The following is a 21,923-nucleotide window of genomic DNA, read 5'->3' as shown; positions in this document are numbered from 1 at the left end:
ATTGTTAAACTTTTCCTTTTTTACTTCCAAATCGAGTCGAGATTGATTTATTGGGGGTGTCCCTACCTCTTATCTCTCTCCCTGTCTTTTGGGGAAAGGAGGGGGAGGAGGGGAGGGCACTCTATAAACTCTATAAATCCTATAAATTGTCATTGGGTCTACCAAATTTATAAGAGTCTCTGGGAACCTGCATTTGAACCCAAGACAAGGAGGAACAGAGAAAACCCCTCCACGACAGGCACTCAGCACAGTCATGGACAGCTCCCAATACTGAAATTACTCCATAGACAAAAATCATTTTTCTAGAGGTCTTGGTCTTCTAATCTCTGAAGTAACTGAGAGTCAGATCTGTAGCTGAGTTTCTGAGAAAGTCACAGAGGAAGAAACTGGAAAGGTCTCACACATGAAATTATAGAGTATTATATAGTATTTCCATAAATTCTCCTGGCAAAATAGAGAGTATCTTTGATTAAAACTCTGTTTGAAGCAATCCCTTCAGTGCAGCAAAACAGGAACTAGCTTATGACACATCCCGTTCACACTCTACAAGACACTTGGGGCTTTTCTCTCCCCCCTCACATTGTTCGGTTTAAGTTAATGACTTAAAAGTAATTAAATCCTACAAACCCTGACAGATTAAATAAAAACTAATCAACGTAAATAAATTACTGACTTCACACATGCCTATTGTTTTGAGCAACAGAACAAAAGGAACTAGATGATAAGAGTAGGCAAAAGTGAATAAAGTAAAAGTAAAAACCCTTCAGCAGTTGAAACACATTACAACTGACTAAGATTAACTCTTCTGTCTGTTCTGCTGCAAAATAGACTCTGTATCAGCTAACAAGACAATCTAATGAGACCTATCAGGGGAGTGTTATAACAAGATTAGGAGAGGGACCAGTAGCGAGGCTGTTTCTGCACAATTGAGAAAAGGATTTGTATTTAATTAACAGCATTTATCTCAACACTCCATTCCTAAGGAACAGGCTGATAAAGACAATCAGTCTCTTGAACCAATTGGTCATTTAACCTCACAGATAGTTTTAAAAGAATAAATGTGGGGTAACCATTTGCTGATTATTGTGAGGATACATTACAACTAGGATATGAGTGGCACTAGTGAGTTGGATTGAGCCCCTTTCATTCTCCTCATAATCATTATCCTGGACAAAAAATTGCATACAGTTAATGTGTGCATGGGTATAGCTCAAGTCAAAAAGACTTTAGAGATTTGCCTGAATCCAAGCCATAACAGTCACAGCATGTTCATGGTAGTAGCAAGGTAGCACCTCTGTCTGTACAATGGGTCCAATGAGGCATGGAGATTAACTGCTAAAGCCTGAAGATAGGTGCCTGACAGTCAGTAATGAAAATAATTTTGTAGTAATAAGATTAGGAGAATCCTAGGATAAGTAAATGCTAAGGAAGGATTAGTTTTAGTACTGGAATTAAATGTCACAAGTTTCTGCTTTCCAGATCTGCATTTAAATAGTATTTCTAGCAATTCTTCACTATTATTTTTCTTACTGCACCCTGAAAGTCCCTGGCAAGTTCTTAAAAAAAAACATTTCTCATGCAAGTACTCATTGAGAAATGCTGAAATATTTAGAGAGCAAGTACCTACATGTCTGAACAGGCCCTGAACCTCAGCAATTTAAAACAAGGTAAATTTTATGCAGTTGACTGATTTAAGAGAGACTATTATATCCACCTCTAGCTACAAGAACAATAAAAGTACAGTGACAATAATTCTTTAATTCACATTTGTTCAGAGCAATTGAACCAGCATGCTGCAATGTGAACCTTAGGCTCTCTAGGAACCAGAGCAGTCATCACCCAAGAACAAATGCTCTCATTCCCTCTCCCACCTACACCGGGCAAAAATAACAAACCACTTGCCAGTTACTCCAAAGCTAAACTGTCAGATAAAAAATCCCTCTGTTGCTAACCTATGTGAGAATGTTCAGGTGAATATTCACTTCCATTTTTATCTTATTTGTTAATTTAGTAAAGTCATTATAATTGAGCAGTTAATTGGTATATTAGGGTTTCCAATAATAGTGAAGTCTCTGTGCCCTTTCACTATATGGATAAAAAAACCTGCATAACTCTTGGTTGTCTCTTACTTTCACTGTAAACAGTGCTCTCTCCAATTTTAGAGTTGGATTATGGCTGACAGGCTTCATGCAAGGCTCGTGGCTATGACAGATCTTTTTCAGGCAAGAACTTCCTAAAGATCATTCCCCTGGCCTATTCCATGTCCCTTTCAAGGGTTCATTTCCTAAACTGGGGTATTTCTTTCACAATTGTCACTGCAAGGGGCTGCTCAGGAGTAGCAGCATTTTGAATAATCAGTTTAATAATCAGATTCTGCTGCACTGCATGAAAAGAGCAGAAAATGTCTGGCTGCCTAATTTAGCTGTCACACATACCTCCCCATCACACACAGACTATCAGGCTTCAGGTAATCTTAGACTAAGTAGTCAAGAAAGGTTTTTTTAGTAAACTATTCCTGAAAGATTTTATAAATCAAATTCAAAAATATAGAAGATCTGGTATAAGCTTTGGTTCCTTGGGTGGACAGCAAGAGTTGACCGCTCAAGGAAATTTACTGAGGCCATACAGAAAAAAATCTCCAAGTCTTGTTTAAACAAAAGCACTTTCCCACTTGGAAAAGAGTCTTACTGCAAACATCAGCTCAGGACTAACAACCTAATTATTATAGCTACCATTTTGCTATTCCCTCCACACGATTTAGTAGCAGTCAAAAGAGGCTCAGCCTCTTGGCTCTGTGGCCATGAAATGCACTGGGCACATGAGGAAGCATGAAGCAGCTCTCCAGTTGGCAATTGTTTCAGTTGCATGCCATTAGCATTCTGAACAGATCCTGCCCCAGTACTTTCTAACATGCTATATTGATTGGTGGATTCTTGTACTCACTGGAGACCTGATTTCAATGCCTTTAATTAATTTAATTCTCTTAGCTCCAGCTAAGCAGCTTGACACCTTTTTATTACATAAAACAAATCTTTTGCAGGCTTAATCTTACATAGTTTTGATCACTAACAATGTGATGTTGTATAGAACTTTGAGTTCACTTAGATGTACTTCCACCCCAGTGTCAGTAAACATCAGAAATCCTACCAGATTTTTTTTTAATGTTTTCAGACTCTCCAGAGCAGAAAGAAAGTAGTCTTGAATGAACAGAACATCTCACTTAATGGAAGCCAGGGTTATGGTGTATGGCTTCTGAGAGTTATTTAGACTATAAAAAAACAACACTTTCAATATGTTTCCTCTTAAAAAATACTGTCTGCTTCTCATTACAGCACCTAATACTGTCACAGGCAAGCTCACCCCCTTTTTGTAACAGTGCTTGATAATTCTTTTGCAATCCAGATATTCCTCTGCTTTGAACAAAGTGCTAACAAAAAAACCTGTTTGAAGTTTAACATACATTAAAACTGTGTCAGTCACTTAAATTCATCTAATAGTGACTCAACATCTGAAAATGCTAAAAAAAACCCTGTAATTATTTCTTTTTAGATCATTCCTCCCCCTTCAAAAAAATAAGTTGGGGGGGGGGGGGGGGGGGGTGGTGTGGAATTAAAGGAATAAACATTTGAAACTTTTCCAGTAATATCATGTCAGAAAAAAGAAGCATGTTTTGCATACATGCAATGGTTATTTCCAGAACTGGTACACTGCACAACGCATTCAGTTCACAAATAAAGAGATACTATGTGACTATGTTGCAGTTTCACTAAATCAAAGCCAATAGATTGCACATATATGTAAAAAATGATCAGAGACATTTTCTTGTTTTATTATCACTGGAATCATGAATGCCTTTAGAGGCTGTTCAAGTTCAGAGCCACAAGCTGCCCAGGGCAAAAGGACAGAAAGGTGTTTTACACCAAAGAAGTAAAATAAATACATCTGCACAGAAATAGAGGTCAAAATATGAATGCCATTTACAAATGTATCACAGAATTTCTTAGATTAGAAAAGATTTTCAAGATCATTGAGGCCAATCAGTTTCACACTGACAAGTCCTTGACTAAACCCAAACCCTCAGCAGAGCATCTAATCACTATGAATCGCTATGGTTGGAAAGGACCACCAGCATCAACCAGTCCAAACTTCATCCCAGCATCCTTAATCACTAGACCACAGCCCCAAGTGCCACATCCACTCTCCTTTTAAACACCTCCGGAGACGGTGACTCCATCACCTCCCTGGGCAGCCTGTTCCAGTGCCTGATCACCCACTCAGTAAAGAACTTCCTCTGAACATCCAGCCTAAACCACCTCTGACACAACTTCAGGCCACTTCCTCTTGTCCTATCATGAGTAAGTGGGGAGAAGAGACCAGCTCCAGCCTCACTACATCCTCCTTTTAGGTAGTTGTAGAGGGCAATAAGGTCCCCTCTCAGCCTCCTCTTCTCCAGACTAAACAAACCAGTTCTCTGAGCTGCTCTTCATAAGTCATGTTTGCCAGACCTGTCCCCAGCCTCATCGCCCTACAGAAAGGCCTCTCTCCTGTACACAAGAATACAAAAGGTATTCAGGGAAAAGGAACATATACACAAATTAGTCCCAGTTCTCCACCTGGGCCTACCCAGCCAAAACCTTCTAAAACCTCTCCCTGCACTCTCAGCCTCAGTAGGCCTCTTTAGGCTGTGAGAGTGAAGGACATGATTCGTGTTGAAATGGATACAGTGTATCGTAAGGGGGAGCAGATGGCAGGACAGCTGCATCCAATCAATTTCTCTTGCTAACCGTGGGAATGCTGAGAAGTAACGGGAGCATGCATGCCTCTTCAGGTCATAGAATCAGTCAAGGTTGGAAGAGACCACATGGATCATCCACTTCCAACCCCCCTGCCATGGGCAGGGACACCCTACCCTAGATCAGGCTGCCCACAGCCTCAGCCAGCCTGGCCTTAAACACCTCCAGCCATGTGACCTCAACCACCTCCTGGGCAACCCATTCCAGGCTCTCACCACTCTCATGCTCAACAACTTCCTCCTCATGTCCAGTCTAAACCTACCCATCTCCAGCTTCGGTCCATTCCCCCTAGTCCTGTTACTACCTCATGTCCTAAAAAGTCCCTCCCCAGCTTTTTTATCACTTAAAGGACAGGGGAGTAAGACTTCTGCCTTCATCCCGTTGGCCACCAAAAGAGAGACAAGAAGACCCTAAGAGTCACACCACGCAGGAGCACCCATGCTGCACCCCTTCCAAGAGCTGATTTACACAGTTCCAAGAATTGTAATGCATATTCATAGAACTCATCGTTTCTGTATAACTGAGTCATATAAGAGGTTAAGTGTAAGCGCTGGGGGGCATGCGAGTTGGTGGAGCACAGACTGCCCTCGCATCCAGTGCTGTTTGCCTATCATCTCACAACAGTAAATAAACGGTTTGTTGCATGCTGGTGTGGGCAGCTCATTAATAACAAAATCAGGTAGTTTATAGCAAGGCCAAACTGCACCCCCCACACTAGGCCCAGGCCAAGCAGGCCTCAATGCCCAGTGGCATAGCAAAAAGCAGTTTGCCAACCAAGGCCACAAACTCCCCCACAAACCAGGGATAGCATCATGTGCTCAGAGAAGACAGGAGAGAGAGAGAAGAAATCAGCTGTGAACTCCCACACATAGGGAGATAGAGAAAATAGAACAGAACGAACAATTACGATGTCCTGTGTCCTCTGTGATGGTTTGGGTGTTACCCACTCCCCCACACTTGAGAAAATCACCCAGACTAAACTCAGCTGATCTGGAAATTAGAGAAATGAAGCTCTATTTACAACCTAGCACAATATACAAGCAGATATTTACAATCTATACAGCTATAGACAGAAATACACACGTTAAAAAGTAATGCGGAAACACAACACCCCTGCTTAGAAACCAGAAGCCACAGGAGGGGGTCCCAACCACCCTTCCACCTTCTTCCCACTCCTCTACTTTGCCTTAGAGTTTGGAGGATCGGCCAGAGGAGTTAGGAAGCAGATGGATTAGTTAGGCAGCAAGTTAGGGAAGTGCATGCAGCCCAAATCCAGAGAGCAAACTCTGTGTTTTTGTTCTTATACATCTCAGCAAGCCTATGAGTGAAGTAGACATCACCATTGTTTCCTTTTCACAGCCTATAATCTAATTCTTCTCACCAAAATATCCCAGCTAGGCTCAAACTAGCACAGTCCTCCCTAAGACTTCGTAGTGTCTGGAGGACTTCCTTTACAGTTATACCAATTAACTCCTAGTTTTCCTTTAACCTACAATGAAGGTTTTACATCTGGTTGTGATAAAAGAGAAAAGCAAATAGTCTAATTCTGAGCAATTAGAACATCCTGCACCTGTCACATCTGTTAACCAAAGGAGTACAAAACCCTTTTACATGTTTCACAAATATATCACACCACTCAGATTCTTCCAGCATACTTTATTTCTTGCACTGTGACCAAAATTTCAACATCTGAGTAAATTGTGGCAAATCTTATAATGCAAAGTACTGGTTTATGTCATTAATGAGAAATGGAAAACTTTGCTGTTACAATCTTGCAAGTCTGAATGAAAACATTTCAACTTAAGTTTGTAAATGAACTGGATTTAGGAGCTTCCTAATCTGCTGTGTCAAATTGCATCCAGAAGCTGGCATTTTAGATTTCCAGCTAAATTTAGGAAAAAAAACTTCACCTAGTAAGATAAGAAACCTTTACTTTGCAAGAAATGCTTACCATTTTCAAAGTGATCAAAACACTGCATCAAAGTCAGTAGTTTTGACTATGTTGTAAAATCTATGGATTTTTACTAACATGGCAATACACATTAGGGAACTTTTGAGGGTAAAGTGATCTCCTATAACTTTGCAGAAAACAACAAAAAGAGTGTGTTAGTTTGAAGCTAGCTAGAATGTTTTGGTGAGAAGAACTAGATTACAGGCTGTGAAAGGAAAACAATGGTGATGTCTACTTCCCTCATAGGCTTGCTGAGAGATATAAAAATAAGAATCCAAACATAGATAAGGGAGTTGTACTTCTGCTGCTGGGGAACTCTGAGCTGCACCTCTCTCTCTAGCCTCTTCGACTAATCCACTTTGCTTCCTAACCCCCTGGCCGAACCTCCATTCTTCCTTGGAACTGGGGTAATGTTGAGAGGGGCAGGGGGAAGGTGAAGGGGCGGTTGGGAGCCCCTCCTGGGGACTCAGGTTTCTGGGAGGGGAGTTGTGTTTCTGTATTACCTTTTACCTTGTATATTTCTGTATATAAATGTATATACTGTAAGTGTCTGCTTGTATATTGTGCTAGCTGTAAATAACAAGCGTCATTCAATTTCCAGAGCCGGCTGAGTCTAGTCTGGGTGATTTCTAAAGTGGGGGGAGCAGGGAACACCCAAACCATCACAAAGAGAAACTCACTTGCACAACAACATTCACCTCTTCACACAGGTTTGCTTAGCCAAGGCTTTACCTGAAACATTCCTCCCACTGTGGCAACAGAAAGAGACACAGAGACTGCGGCATCAGGTAAGTGGATGCAGTAGAAGCATTTCTCACTTTGCTCTGAGAAACCCAGGGAGCACCAGAATCATCACCAGGCCTGTAATTCATGTGAACACATTTTGATTTTCCAATTTTAAAGATATCATCTTTTTCATGACAGACAATTCAAGGTACTCATAGTTGAGCTTTACAGACACTGATGCTAGTGCTGGAATTGCAAAAAGAAAACTAAGAACTGATGCTCTTTAGAAAAAATACAGAGTATATTGGAAGTCTGCTGAATAATTAGAAATAATATGCAAATGAAAGTGTCAGCAGATGGAGAAGTTTGTTTATTCAACTACACATTAACTATAACTTTATTAAAAATAAAGAAAACATAAATATTTTGTTAAATAGCGTAGGGGGAAAAGAAAGTAGTTGTGGAACTGAAATTGTGCAGAAATGTTAATCTGAACATAACAGGAATTTGATTCTGTTATAAACTCTTCTGCACCTCTGGGGTGTATTAGAAGGGGTGTGGTTAGCAGGTCAAGAGAGGTTCTTGCTGTCATCTACTCTGCCCTGGTGCAGCCACATATGGAATATTGTGTCAAATTTTGGGCCCCTCAGATCAAGAAGGACCTCAAGGATGTGCTTCAAAAAGTCCAGTGCAAAGCCACAAAGATGGTGAAGGGAGTGGAACATCTCCCATATGAGGAAAGGCTGAAGGAGCTAGGTCCCTTTAGCTTGGAGAAAAGGAGACTGAAGGATGACCTCACTCATGCTTATAAACATGTGAAGAGCAAGTGTAGGGAGGATGGAGCCAGGCTCTTCTCAGTGACGTCCAGTGACAGAACAAGGGGCAATGGGTGCAAGATGGAGCATAGGAGGTTCCACGTGAACATAAGGAAAAATGTTTTCATTGTGAGGGTTGACAGAACATTGGAATAGGCTGCCCAGAGAGGTTGTGAAGTCTCCTTGTCTGGAGAAATTCAAAACCTGCCTGGATGCATTCCTGTGTGACCTACTATAGGTGATAATGCTCTGGCAGGGGGGTTGAACTAGATGATCTTTCCAGTTTCCTTCCAACCCCTAACATTCTGTGATTCTGTGCAACCACCAAGAGAGAAAGAGAACATATTCATCACTCCTTTCCAGTAAAAACCTGCAAGACACTAACTCTAATTTTAATTTCATACTGTCAATCTTTACAATTTATTGGCAGAGCATTTCCTTAATTCTCTGGGCTGCCCAGGGAGGTGGTGGAGGAACCATCCCTGGAGGTCTTCAAGAAAAGCCTGGATGAGGCACTTAGTGCCATGGTCTAGTTGACTGGTTAGGGCTGGGTGCTAGGTGGGACTGGATGATCTTGAAGGTCTCTTCCAACCTGGTTGATTCTATGATTCTATGATTCCCTGGGCAACCTGTGCCAGTGTCTCACCACCCTCACTGCGAAGAACTTCTTCCTAACATCTAGTTTAAATCTCCCCTATGGCAGTTTAAACCCATTACTTCTTGTCCTGTCAGTAAAAGACCTTGTAAATAGTCCCTCCCCAGCCTTCCTGTAGCCCCCTTCAGATACTGGAAGGCCACCCCAAGGTCTCCTCAAAGCCTTCTCTCCTCCAGGCTGCAGAGCCCCAACTCTCATAGCCTGTCCTCATAGCAGAGCTGCTGCAGCCCTCTGAGCATCTTCGTGGCCTCCTCTGGGCTCACTCCAACAGTTCCATGTCTTTTCATAGAACTTGAGAAAACTGACCATTACATTTCTTAAAATGAAATACAAACACAAACAGAGTGAAAATACACTGCACACAAACACATCATAAGCAAACAGGGAACTCCCATCTCACATCACTACCTCCTTACAACAGCAACAGCCATGCAGCCATTTATAGCAAACAAAAAGAATATCTACTTTAAAAGTTTGGTTTGCCCTGATAGTTTTTTAACACACTTTCAAAGGTTCATTCTAATTCAGAGGTCACATGGCATCAGCAATGTTTTTAAAAGAGAGAAAAGTATTTTCATGGATACATACTGCACAAGCAAGAAAATAAGAGGCTCTTCACATACAAGAGAGTGTAAACACTTAGTACATAGTGTTTACAAGCCTTTAATGTTCATGAGATGCAATCACCATTTAGAATGGAGAGGACTGAAAATCCGAATTTCAAGACATGATCATGCCTCTCATTGTGATGAAGATGCCTTCTGTAGCCTTCATAAGTGCTCTATTGGGTAGGGTATGGCTTTATAAAATGACTGAGGAAGAGAAATGAAAATAAATTCATGATCCAAGTTTCTGTGAGCTTTCTTAGGTAGCCGAGGTGCAGTTAGCATCCTTTAGCACATAAGAACTAGTATTATGAAAATTCCAAAAGTATCGTTCTGAATAGCTAGATTTGCACCAGGAGAAAAGGAATCAATTATTCCTTTTGACTAAAGTAGATGGCAAAGGCTGTAGTGATTGCTTTTTAAACAAAGTACACTATTCCCCACACAGGATTTAATCTTTTAGACTGAAGAAAGATTACAAGCCCTGGAATACCCCACACGTATTTATATTACTACTCCTGTTGCAGAAGGTAGGGTTAGTGTCTTACTTGGTCTAGACAGGCTAGTCACAAAATAGTTCAAGGTTTTGTCTAGAATGTGATGACCAGAATCAGAACAGCCAAAAAGTAAATATGGTTCCAGTGTAATACTTTATTAGCTCCCTCAGTGATACCTCTGGTTAGGAATATTGGGGGTGGGGGTGGCCACTTTAGTTTCAAAACGGACCAGAGTTTGCTCCAAACTATTACTAACATTAATAGCAAAAGACAACGTAGAGGGTACTAGTTTTCATGGTAGATACAGTTTCTTAAACATTAAACAAATTAAAAAAAAACAGAAATAATTTGAATTCATCTTCCTGCTCCTTCCTTACTTATTGTTAATCCAATCATGCAGTAATATTTTGACTTTCCAATTCAAATGGAAAACAATGGAAACTCTCCGGTTCAATGCTGGAAAACAATCTAGAACGAAATTTCTCAAAGCATTTTTGTGATTTTTTTTTGTTTTGTTCTTGCAGTCTACTGTTCCATTAATTAGTGTCTACTACCTAATTCAGCAAATATGGGTCCACAAGTTCATAGCAAATGCAAATCTTAAAGAGAGTGACTTACATGTCTAATCTACATGGCATTCAAATGGAGCATTCTGGGAGCTACCTTACCACTGAATATGATAATATGGTCATGCATTTCACTCTTCTATGTAGGTGGGGGGAAAAAAAATCAAAACTTGTTTCTTACTTATCCAATTCACTTTACTTTGCTTCCCTTTTCAATTTAAATGACTTTGATGTTCAGTGCACTGAGACTTAGAACACATTTGTTAACAGCATTTGAGCTCAGCAATTGATCCACAGTTAAAAGATTACTCAAGCAATTTCACTTCCAATATCATAATCTGCAAGGTGCTGAGTCATGAATCTTTATTCTTCTTTTGCTTATCCAGTATCTTTTACTTACCCAGTAAAAGTAGTGACCATTCTAGATTTTCAAGTCTCCTGGCTAAGGACAAGTGAGTGACAGAAACGTTGCTTTACAGTGTCACCAAAAAACAACAGTCTGGAGGAAATTCAGCAAAATATCCAATCATATGTCTCCTTTGGGCACCAGTGTCAACAAGACCACTTGTGCAGGGCTACCTTTCTGTAGCCCATCACCAGTACAAGGTGGAGGTGAAGGGCTCAAGTATACCAAAGGACAAAGGGCCATACCCTCCTCAATGTCACAATGTCACAGTATCACCAAGGTTGGAAGAGACCTCATAGGTCATCAAGTCCAACCCTTTACCACAGAGCTCAAGGCTAGACCATGGCACCAAGTGCCACATCCAATCCTGCCTTGAACAGCTCCAGGGACGGCGACTCCACCACCTCCCCGGGCAGCCCATTCCAGTGTCCAATGACTCTCTCAGTGAAGAACTTTCTCCTCACCTCCAGCCTAAATATTCCCTGGCGTAGCTTGAGGCTGTGTCCTCTCGTTCTGGCGCTGGCCACCTGAGAGAAGAGAGCAACCTCCTCCTGGCCACAACCACCCCTCAGGTAGTTGTAGACAGCAATAAGGTCACCCCTGAGCCTCCTCTTCTCCAGAGCAGTGCAGGACAGCTTGAGGCTACAACTAAGTGTTGTGCATATAATTTATAGACAACATACAAACTATGCCAACTACAACATATCTAATGTTCAAGTTCATTTAGCTTTACCAGTTCTTTCCTTTCTCCTGAAAAAACAGCATTTACTGTCCTATACATGATCACCTTATACTGAACAAATCAAGCAATCAGCAATAAGAAGAACAGAACAAGAATAACAAGAACAGAATTCAAAGCAAAAAGCCATAACAGCCTCTGGGAATGCACAATTTCCTACTGTCTTAGTGTTTAAAATTTGCCACAGCAGTAAGAAACTCGGTGTCTAACTAATCCTGGGTGTTGCACTATGGTATAACCAGCCTCTAGTGGAAGGGAATCACTGAGGTGGTCTTTGAATATGTACAGGTACATGTAGAGTTACTGAGCTACTGCAAATGGAGCTTTGTTAAATAACATGACTACAGGGGAAAAATATAAGGGATTAATTACAGTCAAGTGTGTATGAAATATTTTGCTCTACAAGATCTTAACCTGAAACTAACAGTGCAAGTAAAATTGCCACCCTCCTGTTAATGGCATACTACAGTACCATATGTATTACTTTTCCCTTAGGTATAATAAGCTTTGCACTATACTGTGGTTGTTAACACAAGAATTCAGTAGAACTCTGAAGCTTATAATTCCTCTTTTATAAAGGTAATCACAGCAGAGATATAGTCATAAAGCTTTACCTTGCATTCATCTGAGATCTTCCAGCATGCTTACTCCAGTAAATAGTATAAAAGAACAAAGGTTAAATGTTATCCAGATATTGCATTCTGAAAAGTGATTTGGACATATCTAAACAGTGTCAGAGAAAACAGTTTGGCCTAAGACAAACCTAAAAACGGTGATACCACAGACCTCCAAGAATCAGAACATTGCCAAAAGCTCTCATTCCTTATATGTCTGCATCCCTTTGACTGTGACATGTTTTTTTCACCAGTGCAAATAATTCAAGGAAGATACAAAACACTTCACACAAGTATTGAACAATGGGAAGGATCCCAGGATTTTATTCCTGACAAGGATTAGGGCTAGGCCAGCCTCCAAACAACTGCCAGATGCTCTCTATTAACCCTTCTCCCTTCTCAAAAGGGAAAAGAAAGGGAATGACAGAGCCTTATGAACTGGAGAAATAAGACTATTTTAATGAAAATAATAATAAAGTGAAACATCCGCAAATATACACAAAAACAACTTTAAACCCAACGTCTCAGTGACAATTATGCCTCTGTCACCACTGATGCTGCAGCAGAAGTCCCACACTGAACTCAGCAGCAGATGGAAATCAGATTGAGGAAGTCATGGATCAGGATCAAAGGAAGAGTAGACAGAAACCTCCTCAGATATCAACCACCGAAGAACTGACCCTCATGATCCCTCTGCTTTATGCCAAATATGATATATATGGAATGGAACACCTTGTTGGTCAATTTAAGGTCACCTGTCCTGTCTGCTTCTTCCCACAGGTGTGGCAGCCTTTACTCTGCAACCTCAACATAGTAGACAAGATTTAGCAGTGGTCTGCACATCAATCCTCAGTACTAACTAGAAAAATCAAGCACTATCACTGCTGGAAGCAGACACCAGCTGTGAAAATACGCCATTAATTTCATAAAGTGTAGTTACTTAGAAGAGACAAAGATGAAAAGCAAAATCATTTAACAGAAATAATTCTGTTCTGACTCAAACCAGAACAGTTCCTCATTTTAAAAATAATTACATTCATACAGTTTTGAAGAAAAGACAAATTCTTCTTTGAAAACCACTTCCCTTCAACAAGAACATCTGAAGTCTGAACACCACACCAAAGACCCCAGTGTGGAGGGAACACTGCAAAAATGATACAAGTCAGGATGCTGTTGGTCTTCTTGGACATCTAAGCACACTGCTGCCTCATTGAGCTCGCTGTCAACCAGGCACCTTTCAGTCAGAGGATCACAGGATGTTAGGGGTTGGAAGGGACCCAGGGAGATCATCAAGTTCAACCCCCCTGCCAGAGCAGGACAATACTATCTAACACAGATCACAGAGGAACACATCCAGACAGGCCTTGAAAGTCTCCAGAGAAGGAGACCTCACAATCTCTCTGGGGAGCCTGTTCCAGTGCTCTGGGACCCTTACAGTAAAGAAGTTCCCCCTTGTGTTGAGGTGGGACCTCTTTGACACCCATTGCTCCTTGTCCTATCACAGGGTTTCTTGAGACCTATGTGCAGGATACAGCACTTCTTAATTAAGTACAAGTTAACAGTGAATTTCACTACCAAACCCATATTGCATCTCCCAGTAATATCCTAGATAAAATAAAAAACTCACTTCCTAGAATAAAAAATTCTGTATATGTCAATCAGTTAAAAAAAAAAAAAAAAGAACAACCAAAAAAAACCCCAAAAAACCCAACTCACCAAAACTAAAAAATAAACCAACCCAAATATTACTTCAACATGAGTTTTAAGCACTAGGCTACACATAGCTTTGAGAAAGAGGTTAAATGTTCATTAGGACCTCTGTAGACTTCACTGGTATGCATCAAGATAAAGTTAATGTCAGCTACACAACACATATCAATGAACTAGTAAGACCACAAAGACTAAGTTTTCCTACAACATTAAGTATAACAAACCAATAAAATTACAATTTCTTATTTCATTTTAAAATATGGTTAAAAGCCAACACACACTGAATTTCATTTGTTCTCTCACTGAGACTCAGCCACAAAGTGACAAAGTAATGCAGTTTCATGCACCACACTGAAGCATAACCCAAACAGACATTCATTATTTCTGTGGGGTTTATTTTGTTTGGGTTTGTTTGTTTCTTACATGAAGGAATAAAGCTGCAAGCTGTTCTCTCAATAGGTTGTATATATTTGCTGCCCAGTAAGACCATCGTACGTCAAGTAGCTTTTCTCCAACCAATCATGACTACAACAGAATTACATATTGGGAACAGCTAGGACTAAATGACATCCCAGAGACATTACATGCCATTGGAGCTAACAGTAGGTCTCTTCCGCAGTAGCATGCTATAATCACAGAATCACAGAAACGTTCAGGTTGGAAAAGACCCTCAGGATCATAGAATCATAGAATCAACCAGGTTGGGAGAGACCTCCAACATCATCCAGTCCAACCTATCACCCATCCCTATCCAGTCAACTAGACCATGGCGCCAAGTGCCTCATCCAGTCTTTTCTTGAAGACCTCAAGGGATGGTGATCACCAAGTCCAAACAACAACCCTACTCTACAAGGTTCACCCCTAAACCATACCACCAAGTACCACATTCAAACAGCCTTTAGACACATCCAGGGTTGGTGACTCCACCACCTCTTCTATGATTTTCTTTTTCCTAACATCCAGTCTAAAGCTACCCAGTTGCAGCTTGAGGCCATTCCCTCTTGTTCTATCACTAATTACCCACAAGAAGAAAGCAGCACCAGCCTCTCCACAATGTCCTTTCAGGTAGCTGTAGACAGTGATAATGTCAACCCTCAGCTCCTCTGAGAGCTCCCTCAATGGCTCTTCATAAGATTTATTCTCCAGGCCCTTCACCAGCTTTGTTTCTCTCCTCTGCACTTGCTCCAGCACCTCCACATCCTTCTTCTAATGAGCTGTCCCAAACTGACAAGTCTACAGTTTCTCGGCTCTTCCATTCTTGTAGATGGGTGTTAGATGTGCTACCCTCCAGTCCGCTGGCACTTCCCCAGTTATCCAAGACTTCAGACAAATAATGGAGAGTGGCTTGGCAAGCACATCTGCAAGTTCCTTCAGCATCCTTGGGTGTAGCCCATCTGGCCCCATACACTTGCATGCATCTAAGTGGCATAGCAGATCACTGACCTCTCCTCATTTACTGTGGTGACCTCATTCTGGTTCCCCTCTGTGCCTCCTAGTTCATGAGGCTGGGTGTCCAGGGAACAGCTGGTTCCAGTGCTAAAGACTAACACAAAGTAGACACTGAGCACTTCAGCCTTCTCCTCATCCTTACTTGCTAAGTTTCCCTCTGCATCCAATAAAGGATGGAGATTTTCCCTAGTCCTCATAATGTGTCATCGTAACACAGATATGAATGAAGAACCACAATTCTGCATGTGGAAAGCTGCCCTCTAAAACATTCTTGTATGACACAAATAAGTTCAGTTCATCCTCCAGTTTCCAAGTGTTTATCAGTGTTCAAATAAAAATTGCAATAGCGTGATTATCTCATACATAAATATTAACACCACATAATATCTACACCTTATGACAAATACAAGCTTCAATGCTTATCACAAGGCTGAAGAGTATTATCTATTTGGAATTTCAACGTCCTGCCTACTCTGAGCAACAGATGTACAATGGTTTTATAACACGAATTAGAACTACAACTTTACCCCCAAAAAAAATCTCATCTAATAACAACAGAGAAAAGTTCAAGGATTAATCACTAAACTACACTGCAATATCCGTTTTATATTACTGAACCCAAGAGTTAATTGATGACTTAAAAAGCTCTGAGTGATATATATTTAGAATGGGTCATCCATACATCTTCAATTTTATAAAAATCTGCTACATTATCTAATGTAGGCATAATTTCATTCCATTAAGCAATCTGTGCTGAAAGGAAATCTGGGATTATAAATCTATCAAGAACAAAATAGGTCTTCTCCTATCTGAGTTAAAAGGTGCAGTAGAATGGAGCGCAGGAAGGTGCAGTTCTGAATCTTACATGAATCTGCTATTAAGACACTGAGATATTTCTTCCTTAGAAATAATGGAAAATGCTGAGCTTTCATTTTTGGCTTATTTAACTTAACATAAGCATTAGACAAAGTGAACACATAACAAGAAAAAGTAAAAGATGCAAATATGAAACAAGCTCAGTATCCTCCAAAATAAATACAGAAACATTACAAATGCTGCTGTGCTGCTGCAGAGGATGATCAACTTTCTAATAACAACAGATGATAATTTTCCAGCTACCTATATAGAAGGCTTCACATTTACTTCAACTCTCAGTAGTATCAGTATCTCAAAACACAATGAATAAGCCCAAGCCCACTGATTTTGTTAAGTAACATATCAGTCTGCCACAGACAACTGGGATCCTTTAATTCTGTGTACAGAGCAGTTTGGGAGCCCCCAACACAAGAAAGACTGTTGGAGCAAGTCCAGAGGAGGGTCACAAAGATGATCAGAGGGCTGGAACACCTCTGCTATGAGGACAGGCTATGAGAGTTGGAACTCTTCAGTCTGGAGAAACAAACACTTCAAGGAGAGCTTGTAGTAGCCTTCCAGTATCTGAAGGGGGCCTTCAGGAAGGCTAGGGAGGGATTATTTACAAAGTCTTGTAATGACAAGACATGGAGTAATGGGTTTAAACTGGAAGAGGGGAGATTTAAACTAGATGTTTGGAAGTTCTTTACAGTGAGGGTGGTGAAACACTGGAACAGGTTGCTCAGGGAGGTTGTGGATGCTCCCTCCCTGGAGGTGTTTAAGGTCGGTTTGGATGAGGCCTTGAGCAACCTGTTCTAGTGGGAGGTGTCTCTGCCTATGGCAGGGGGTTGGAACTGATCTTTGAGGTCTCTTCTAGCCTAAACCAATCACAGTATCACAGTATCACCAATCCACCACCTCCCCAGGCAGCCCATTCCAGTGTCCAATGACTCTCTCAGTGAAGAATTTTCTCCTCACCTCCAGCCTAAATTTCCCCTGGCGCAGCCTGAGGCTGTGTCCTCTCATTCTGGTGCTGGCCACCTGAGAGAAGAGAGCAACCTCCTCCTGGCCACAACCACCCCTCAGGTAGTTGTAGACCGCAATAAGGTCACCCCTGAGCCTCCTCTTCTCCAGGCTAAACAACCCCAGCTCCCTCAGCCTCACCTCGTAGGGCTTGTGCTCAAGGCCTCTCACCAGCCTCGTCGCCCTTCTATGATTCTTGTATAGGGAGGACATACTCTGAACAAATATGAGTGCAGTTGATTTTATTAAACACACTCCACATTCTCTTCCCTCCTCCACTGCCATTCTGTACCACCTCCAAAGATCTCAGTCAATACATAAAAAAAGAGTTGGCAGTTTTCCACTTCTCAGCAGGTTGCCTCTGAAAAGATCAGTCACTACACAATATCTGTAGAGAACAAAACATCACAGAAAACGTCAAGAATTTCTAAAAGCAACCAGCAAAGGCCACCAAAAAACAGACTTGGTGCAATTTTCAGGTTACTATTTGCTCTGAAAATTCTTCAAGTGAAAGGATTCTAAGTGGCATAAAAATCTTGATTAGAAATCACCAGGTTTAAAGTTTCGGAGCACTTTACTATAGCTGGAAGTCTGCAACTCACTGTAAGTCCAACCAACCTGCTTCCTAATTAGAAAGCAGCCTGAATGAAACAGTGTTTTCTTCTTTTCTAAAGTAGTCTAAGATTAACTGGTAATGTCTTTATCTAAATCAGTGTACCAGTTCTAGAGCTGTATTTGTAACTCAGCTCCTTTACTACTGCATACATTATAAGACGACCATGTCAACAAGTTCTCCTCTATCCACTCCAAAGTAAAATTACTTTTAAAAATCCCAAACACTAAAACCTCATAAGCAACATAAACCATCAAACACTACAATGCATTTCAAACACATTGATGGTGATGTGGAAGCTAGAATAAAATCTAACAGAAGTACTTTAATATTGCAAAATTACTAAATATAATTGCTTTTCTCAAGAGAAGTAATGTAACAACTGCAACAGTTGTCTTGACAAATTAATGCTACTCTATCAGAGAATCACAGAATTGTCAGGGTTGGAAGGGACCTCAAGGATCATCTAATTCCAACTCCCCTGCCATGGACAAGGACACCTTCCACTAGATCAGGTTACCCAGAGCCACATCCAGCCTGGCCTCAAAAATTTCAAGGGATGGAGCTTCCGCCACCTCCCTGGTTAACCTGCTCCAGTGTCTCACCATCCTCATGGTGAAGAATTTCTTCCTAATGTTTAATCTAAATCTACCCTCCTCTACCTTGGATCCATTCTCCCTCATTATATCACTACTCAGCTTAAAAAGTCTCTCACCAGCTTTCTTGTAGGCTCTCTTCAGATACTGGAAGACCACAATAAGGTCCCCTCAGAGGCTACTCTTCTCCAAACTGAACAACCCCAATTCTCTCAGCCTGTCCTCACAGAAGAAGAGTTCCAGCCTTCTCATCATCCTCCTGCCCTTCTTTAGACACACCTCAGCAAATCCATATATTTCTTGTAATAGGGGCTCCAAAATCGGACACAGTACTCCAGGTGGGGTCTCACATGAGTGATGCAGAGGTGAAGAATCATCTCTCTCGACCTGCTGGCCACACTTCTTATGATGCAACGCAGGATACAATTGGCTCTCTGGGCTACAAGTGTACACTGATGGCTCATACTGAGCTTCTCATCCACTGGTACCCCCACACCCTTTTCCTCAGGGCACCTCTCAAGCCAGTCACTACTCAGCCTGTATCTGTGATAGAGATTGCCCCAACCCAGTACAGGACCCTTAGCCTTGTTGAACTACATGAGGTTGGCATGGGCCCACCTTTCCAGCCTCTCAAGGTCCCTCTGGATGGCATACATTCTGTCCAGCATATCAGCTGCACCAAAACCAACTAGATTTAAAAAAAACAATCAGTAATTAATAAGTGTTCATTTAAAGCATATCAGTGTATCAACAATAGAGTCTTTGATGAAGAGCATGCAGATGCTTGTTCAGAGAAAGGACAAGAGATGTTCATAGGGAGTGGAAGTAGAAGAGCCTAAGCTGTATTTTATCCAAAGTTCATCTACAATATAAAACAGAAAAACATATTTGGAAAATACAGTAGACAAGACAGGAGTCATAGGCAAGTCTTTCTCAAGTGCTGAAATGCTGTAATAATATCTTCAAACCACTCACAACATTTACATCAGAGACACCAGTGACTGTGTAACAACAGGTAAGCCTTCAGTACCAGTTTTAACAGCACTTGAATAAATCTGGAGAACAAAGAACCAGAAATACTTATTCAGAAATGGATAAAAACAACTAGATACTCTGAAATGATAAGGGGGGAAAAGAACTGCTCTTCAGGGGGAGAAAAAGTCTGTCTTAACTTTTAAAATGGATGAATGGATGATTCCTCTAAGGAGACAGTGCTTAGTAATAATTGAAAATAGAAAAACTTTGAGAAAACACACTAACCATGGCTGATGCATCCAGTGTATGTCTTTGAGTCAGCAGAACTGATCCAAATAATACAGTTATTGAAGAAATATTAAAACAAATAAATGAACAAACCAACCATACAGGTTTCTAGATCTTAAAACTGTTAAACACAAAAGATACAAATCTGTGCCTTAACAGTGGTCCCTGAGCAGACTGATGTCTAATGGGGGCTCTCATAGAATTCACGTGAGATAAACTTGTGCAAAGAGTAAATGAAGATATTCTTATCATTTGTCCTGTTGCAATTCCTGGTTTGTGTTTATTAGGGCATTGTCCAATACCACCGTGGGTTTTCTGTCCTCATTTCGTTGGCAAAGTTTGCAACAAAGGGTACTGTTTGAAAAAGTAGTTGGATGAAGGAAATACCTCACAACACTACCTGCATGCCATCTGTGTGCAGTTCTGGAAGCTGCAAAGTCAAAAGAAAGCACTCTTCTCTCCAATCCTAATTTTGTATACTGTTAATAGATGTTGTTTCACCTATTAGTAAAAAGATCCAAGGAAGCTATCACTCCAACAATTATAGAATGACTAAAGGCAGCCTCTTATCACTACATGCAGTCAGCTCTCAGCATCAGGGAAATAAAGGAGTGGTTTACCTCCCCTTAGCCCTCCCATTGCAATTAATCTGGACTACCAGAACTTCAGTGAAACTAATTAATAGTTATTAAGGAACAAGGATAATGACACTGTGGGCATGCATCAACACAGGCATCCCATTTGTAGCTTTGCCAGAAATAATGCATTTTTATGGCAGATAATTTGCAGACTTGATTTCTCACAATGTATTCCATCCCTGAAGGGAATATTAGAATGCTAAGCTGCCTGCATGTACAGAAATATGCTATTTCATTTACCCACGATTATTTACCAGTTACAGCTTTTAGAATTATAGCTGGAGCTAGGTTTAACAAAACAAAGCACAAAAATCTGCGACAGGACCAAAACATTGGGAAAAAAATAATGCTTTTTTGAAGCAGGATTTTTTAATTCTTAAGAACCTAATGGTTAACACAAGTTGTATTTGCTGTTTTCTTTAAAAAAATATTTCCTTTTCATTTAGGGACATTTTAGAGGAAAAAATATGGAACAGAGTATTTGGCAATATCTGAAGATGAAAGAAAGTTAGCAGAAAGTATAGAAACTTCCCAACCACATCTTTACATATTCCAAAAGCAAGATGTCATAGAATCATAGAATGACTTAGGTTGGAAAGGACCTCAGAAATCATCTACTCCAACCTCCCTGCCTCTCAACTAGGCTCATCTCAAGGCCACATCCACCACCACAAAGAAGGCATCCACAAGCTCCCTGGACACCCTATTCCAAAACCTCACCACCCTCGTAATGAAAGAATTCTTCCCACGATCCAGTCTAAACCTCTCTCAGCTTAAAACCGTTGTCCCTTTTCCTATTGCTAGACACTCTTATGAAAAGTCCCTTTCCAGCCGTCTTGTAGGATCTCTTCAGTTACTGGAAAGCAGCTCTAAGGTTCCTCTGGAGTCTTTTCTTCTCTAGACTGAACAGTCCCAGCTCCCTCAGCCTATCCTCATTGCAGAGGTGTTCCAGCCCTTAGACCATTTTTGTGGTCCTCCTCTGGACTCACTCCAACAGCTCTGTGGTGAGTTAAAATACTTCAAGTGAAGACACTGCAAGAAATCTTGCAATACCTTTTAAATTCCATTTCTCTCTGGGAAAAAATTCTCACAGTTCACCCTAAATTTGTCTATATTCTCCTTCCTTTCCCCAAACTCCAGTCTTTGGCAAGTTCAAAATACACCAGGATGTCATTAAAAGACTGTGACAGCACATAGATTTTTTTAAAATACATTTCTGTGTTTATAATTTTAACCACTGAAGGCTATCAGATTGAAGTGACAAGTTCACTACATTGCATCTTTTGCATGACCTCCAAAACAAGCGAATGCACAATTACTTAAGGCACATATTTCCAAAAGACATTACTTTAGACGCTTTCACTCTATTTTGACCCCAAGTTTGTAGTCTGGAACCTTTGGTGGAAACTCAA

At 40.8% G+C, this 21,923-nt stretch overlaps 1 protein-coding gene across 11 annotated transcripts in view; it reads right to left on the bottom strand.

Annotated features, from left to right (window-relative positions):
- The window catches only part of GRID1 (glutamate ionotropic receptor delta type subunit 1), a 772,772-nt gene that overhangs the window by 719,824 nt on the left and 31,025 nt on the right, over positions 1–21,923 (bottom strand). The gene's annotated exons all lie outside the window — the stretch shown is intronic.

This window comes from Pogoniulus pusillus, chromosome 6, assembly GCF_015220805.1.
Source record: "Pogoniulus pusillus isolate bPogPus1 chromosome 6, bPogPus1.pri, whole genome shotgun sequence".
Taxonomy (NCBI): domain Eukaryota; kingdom Metazoa; phylum Chordata; class Aves; order Piciformes; family Lybiidae; genus Pogoniulus; species Pogoniulus pusillus.
The sequence above is the reverse complement of the archived record's forward strand: the minus strand, read 5'-3'. Positions and strand labels throughout refer to the sequence as shown.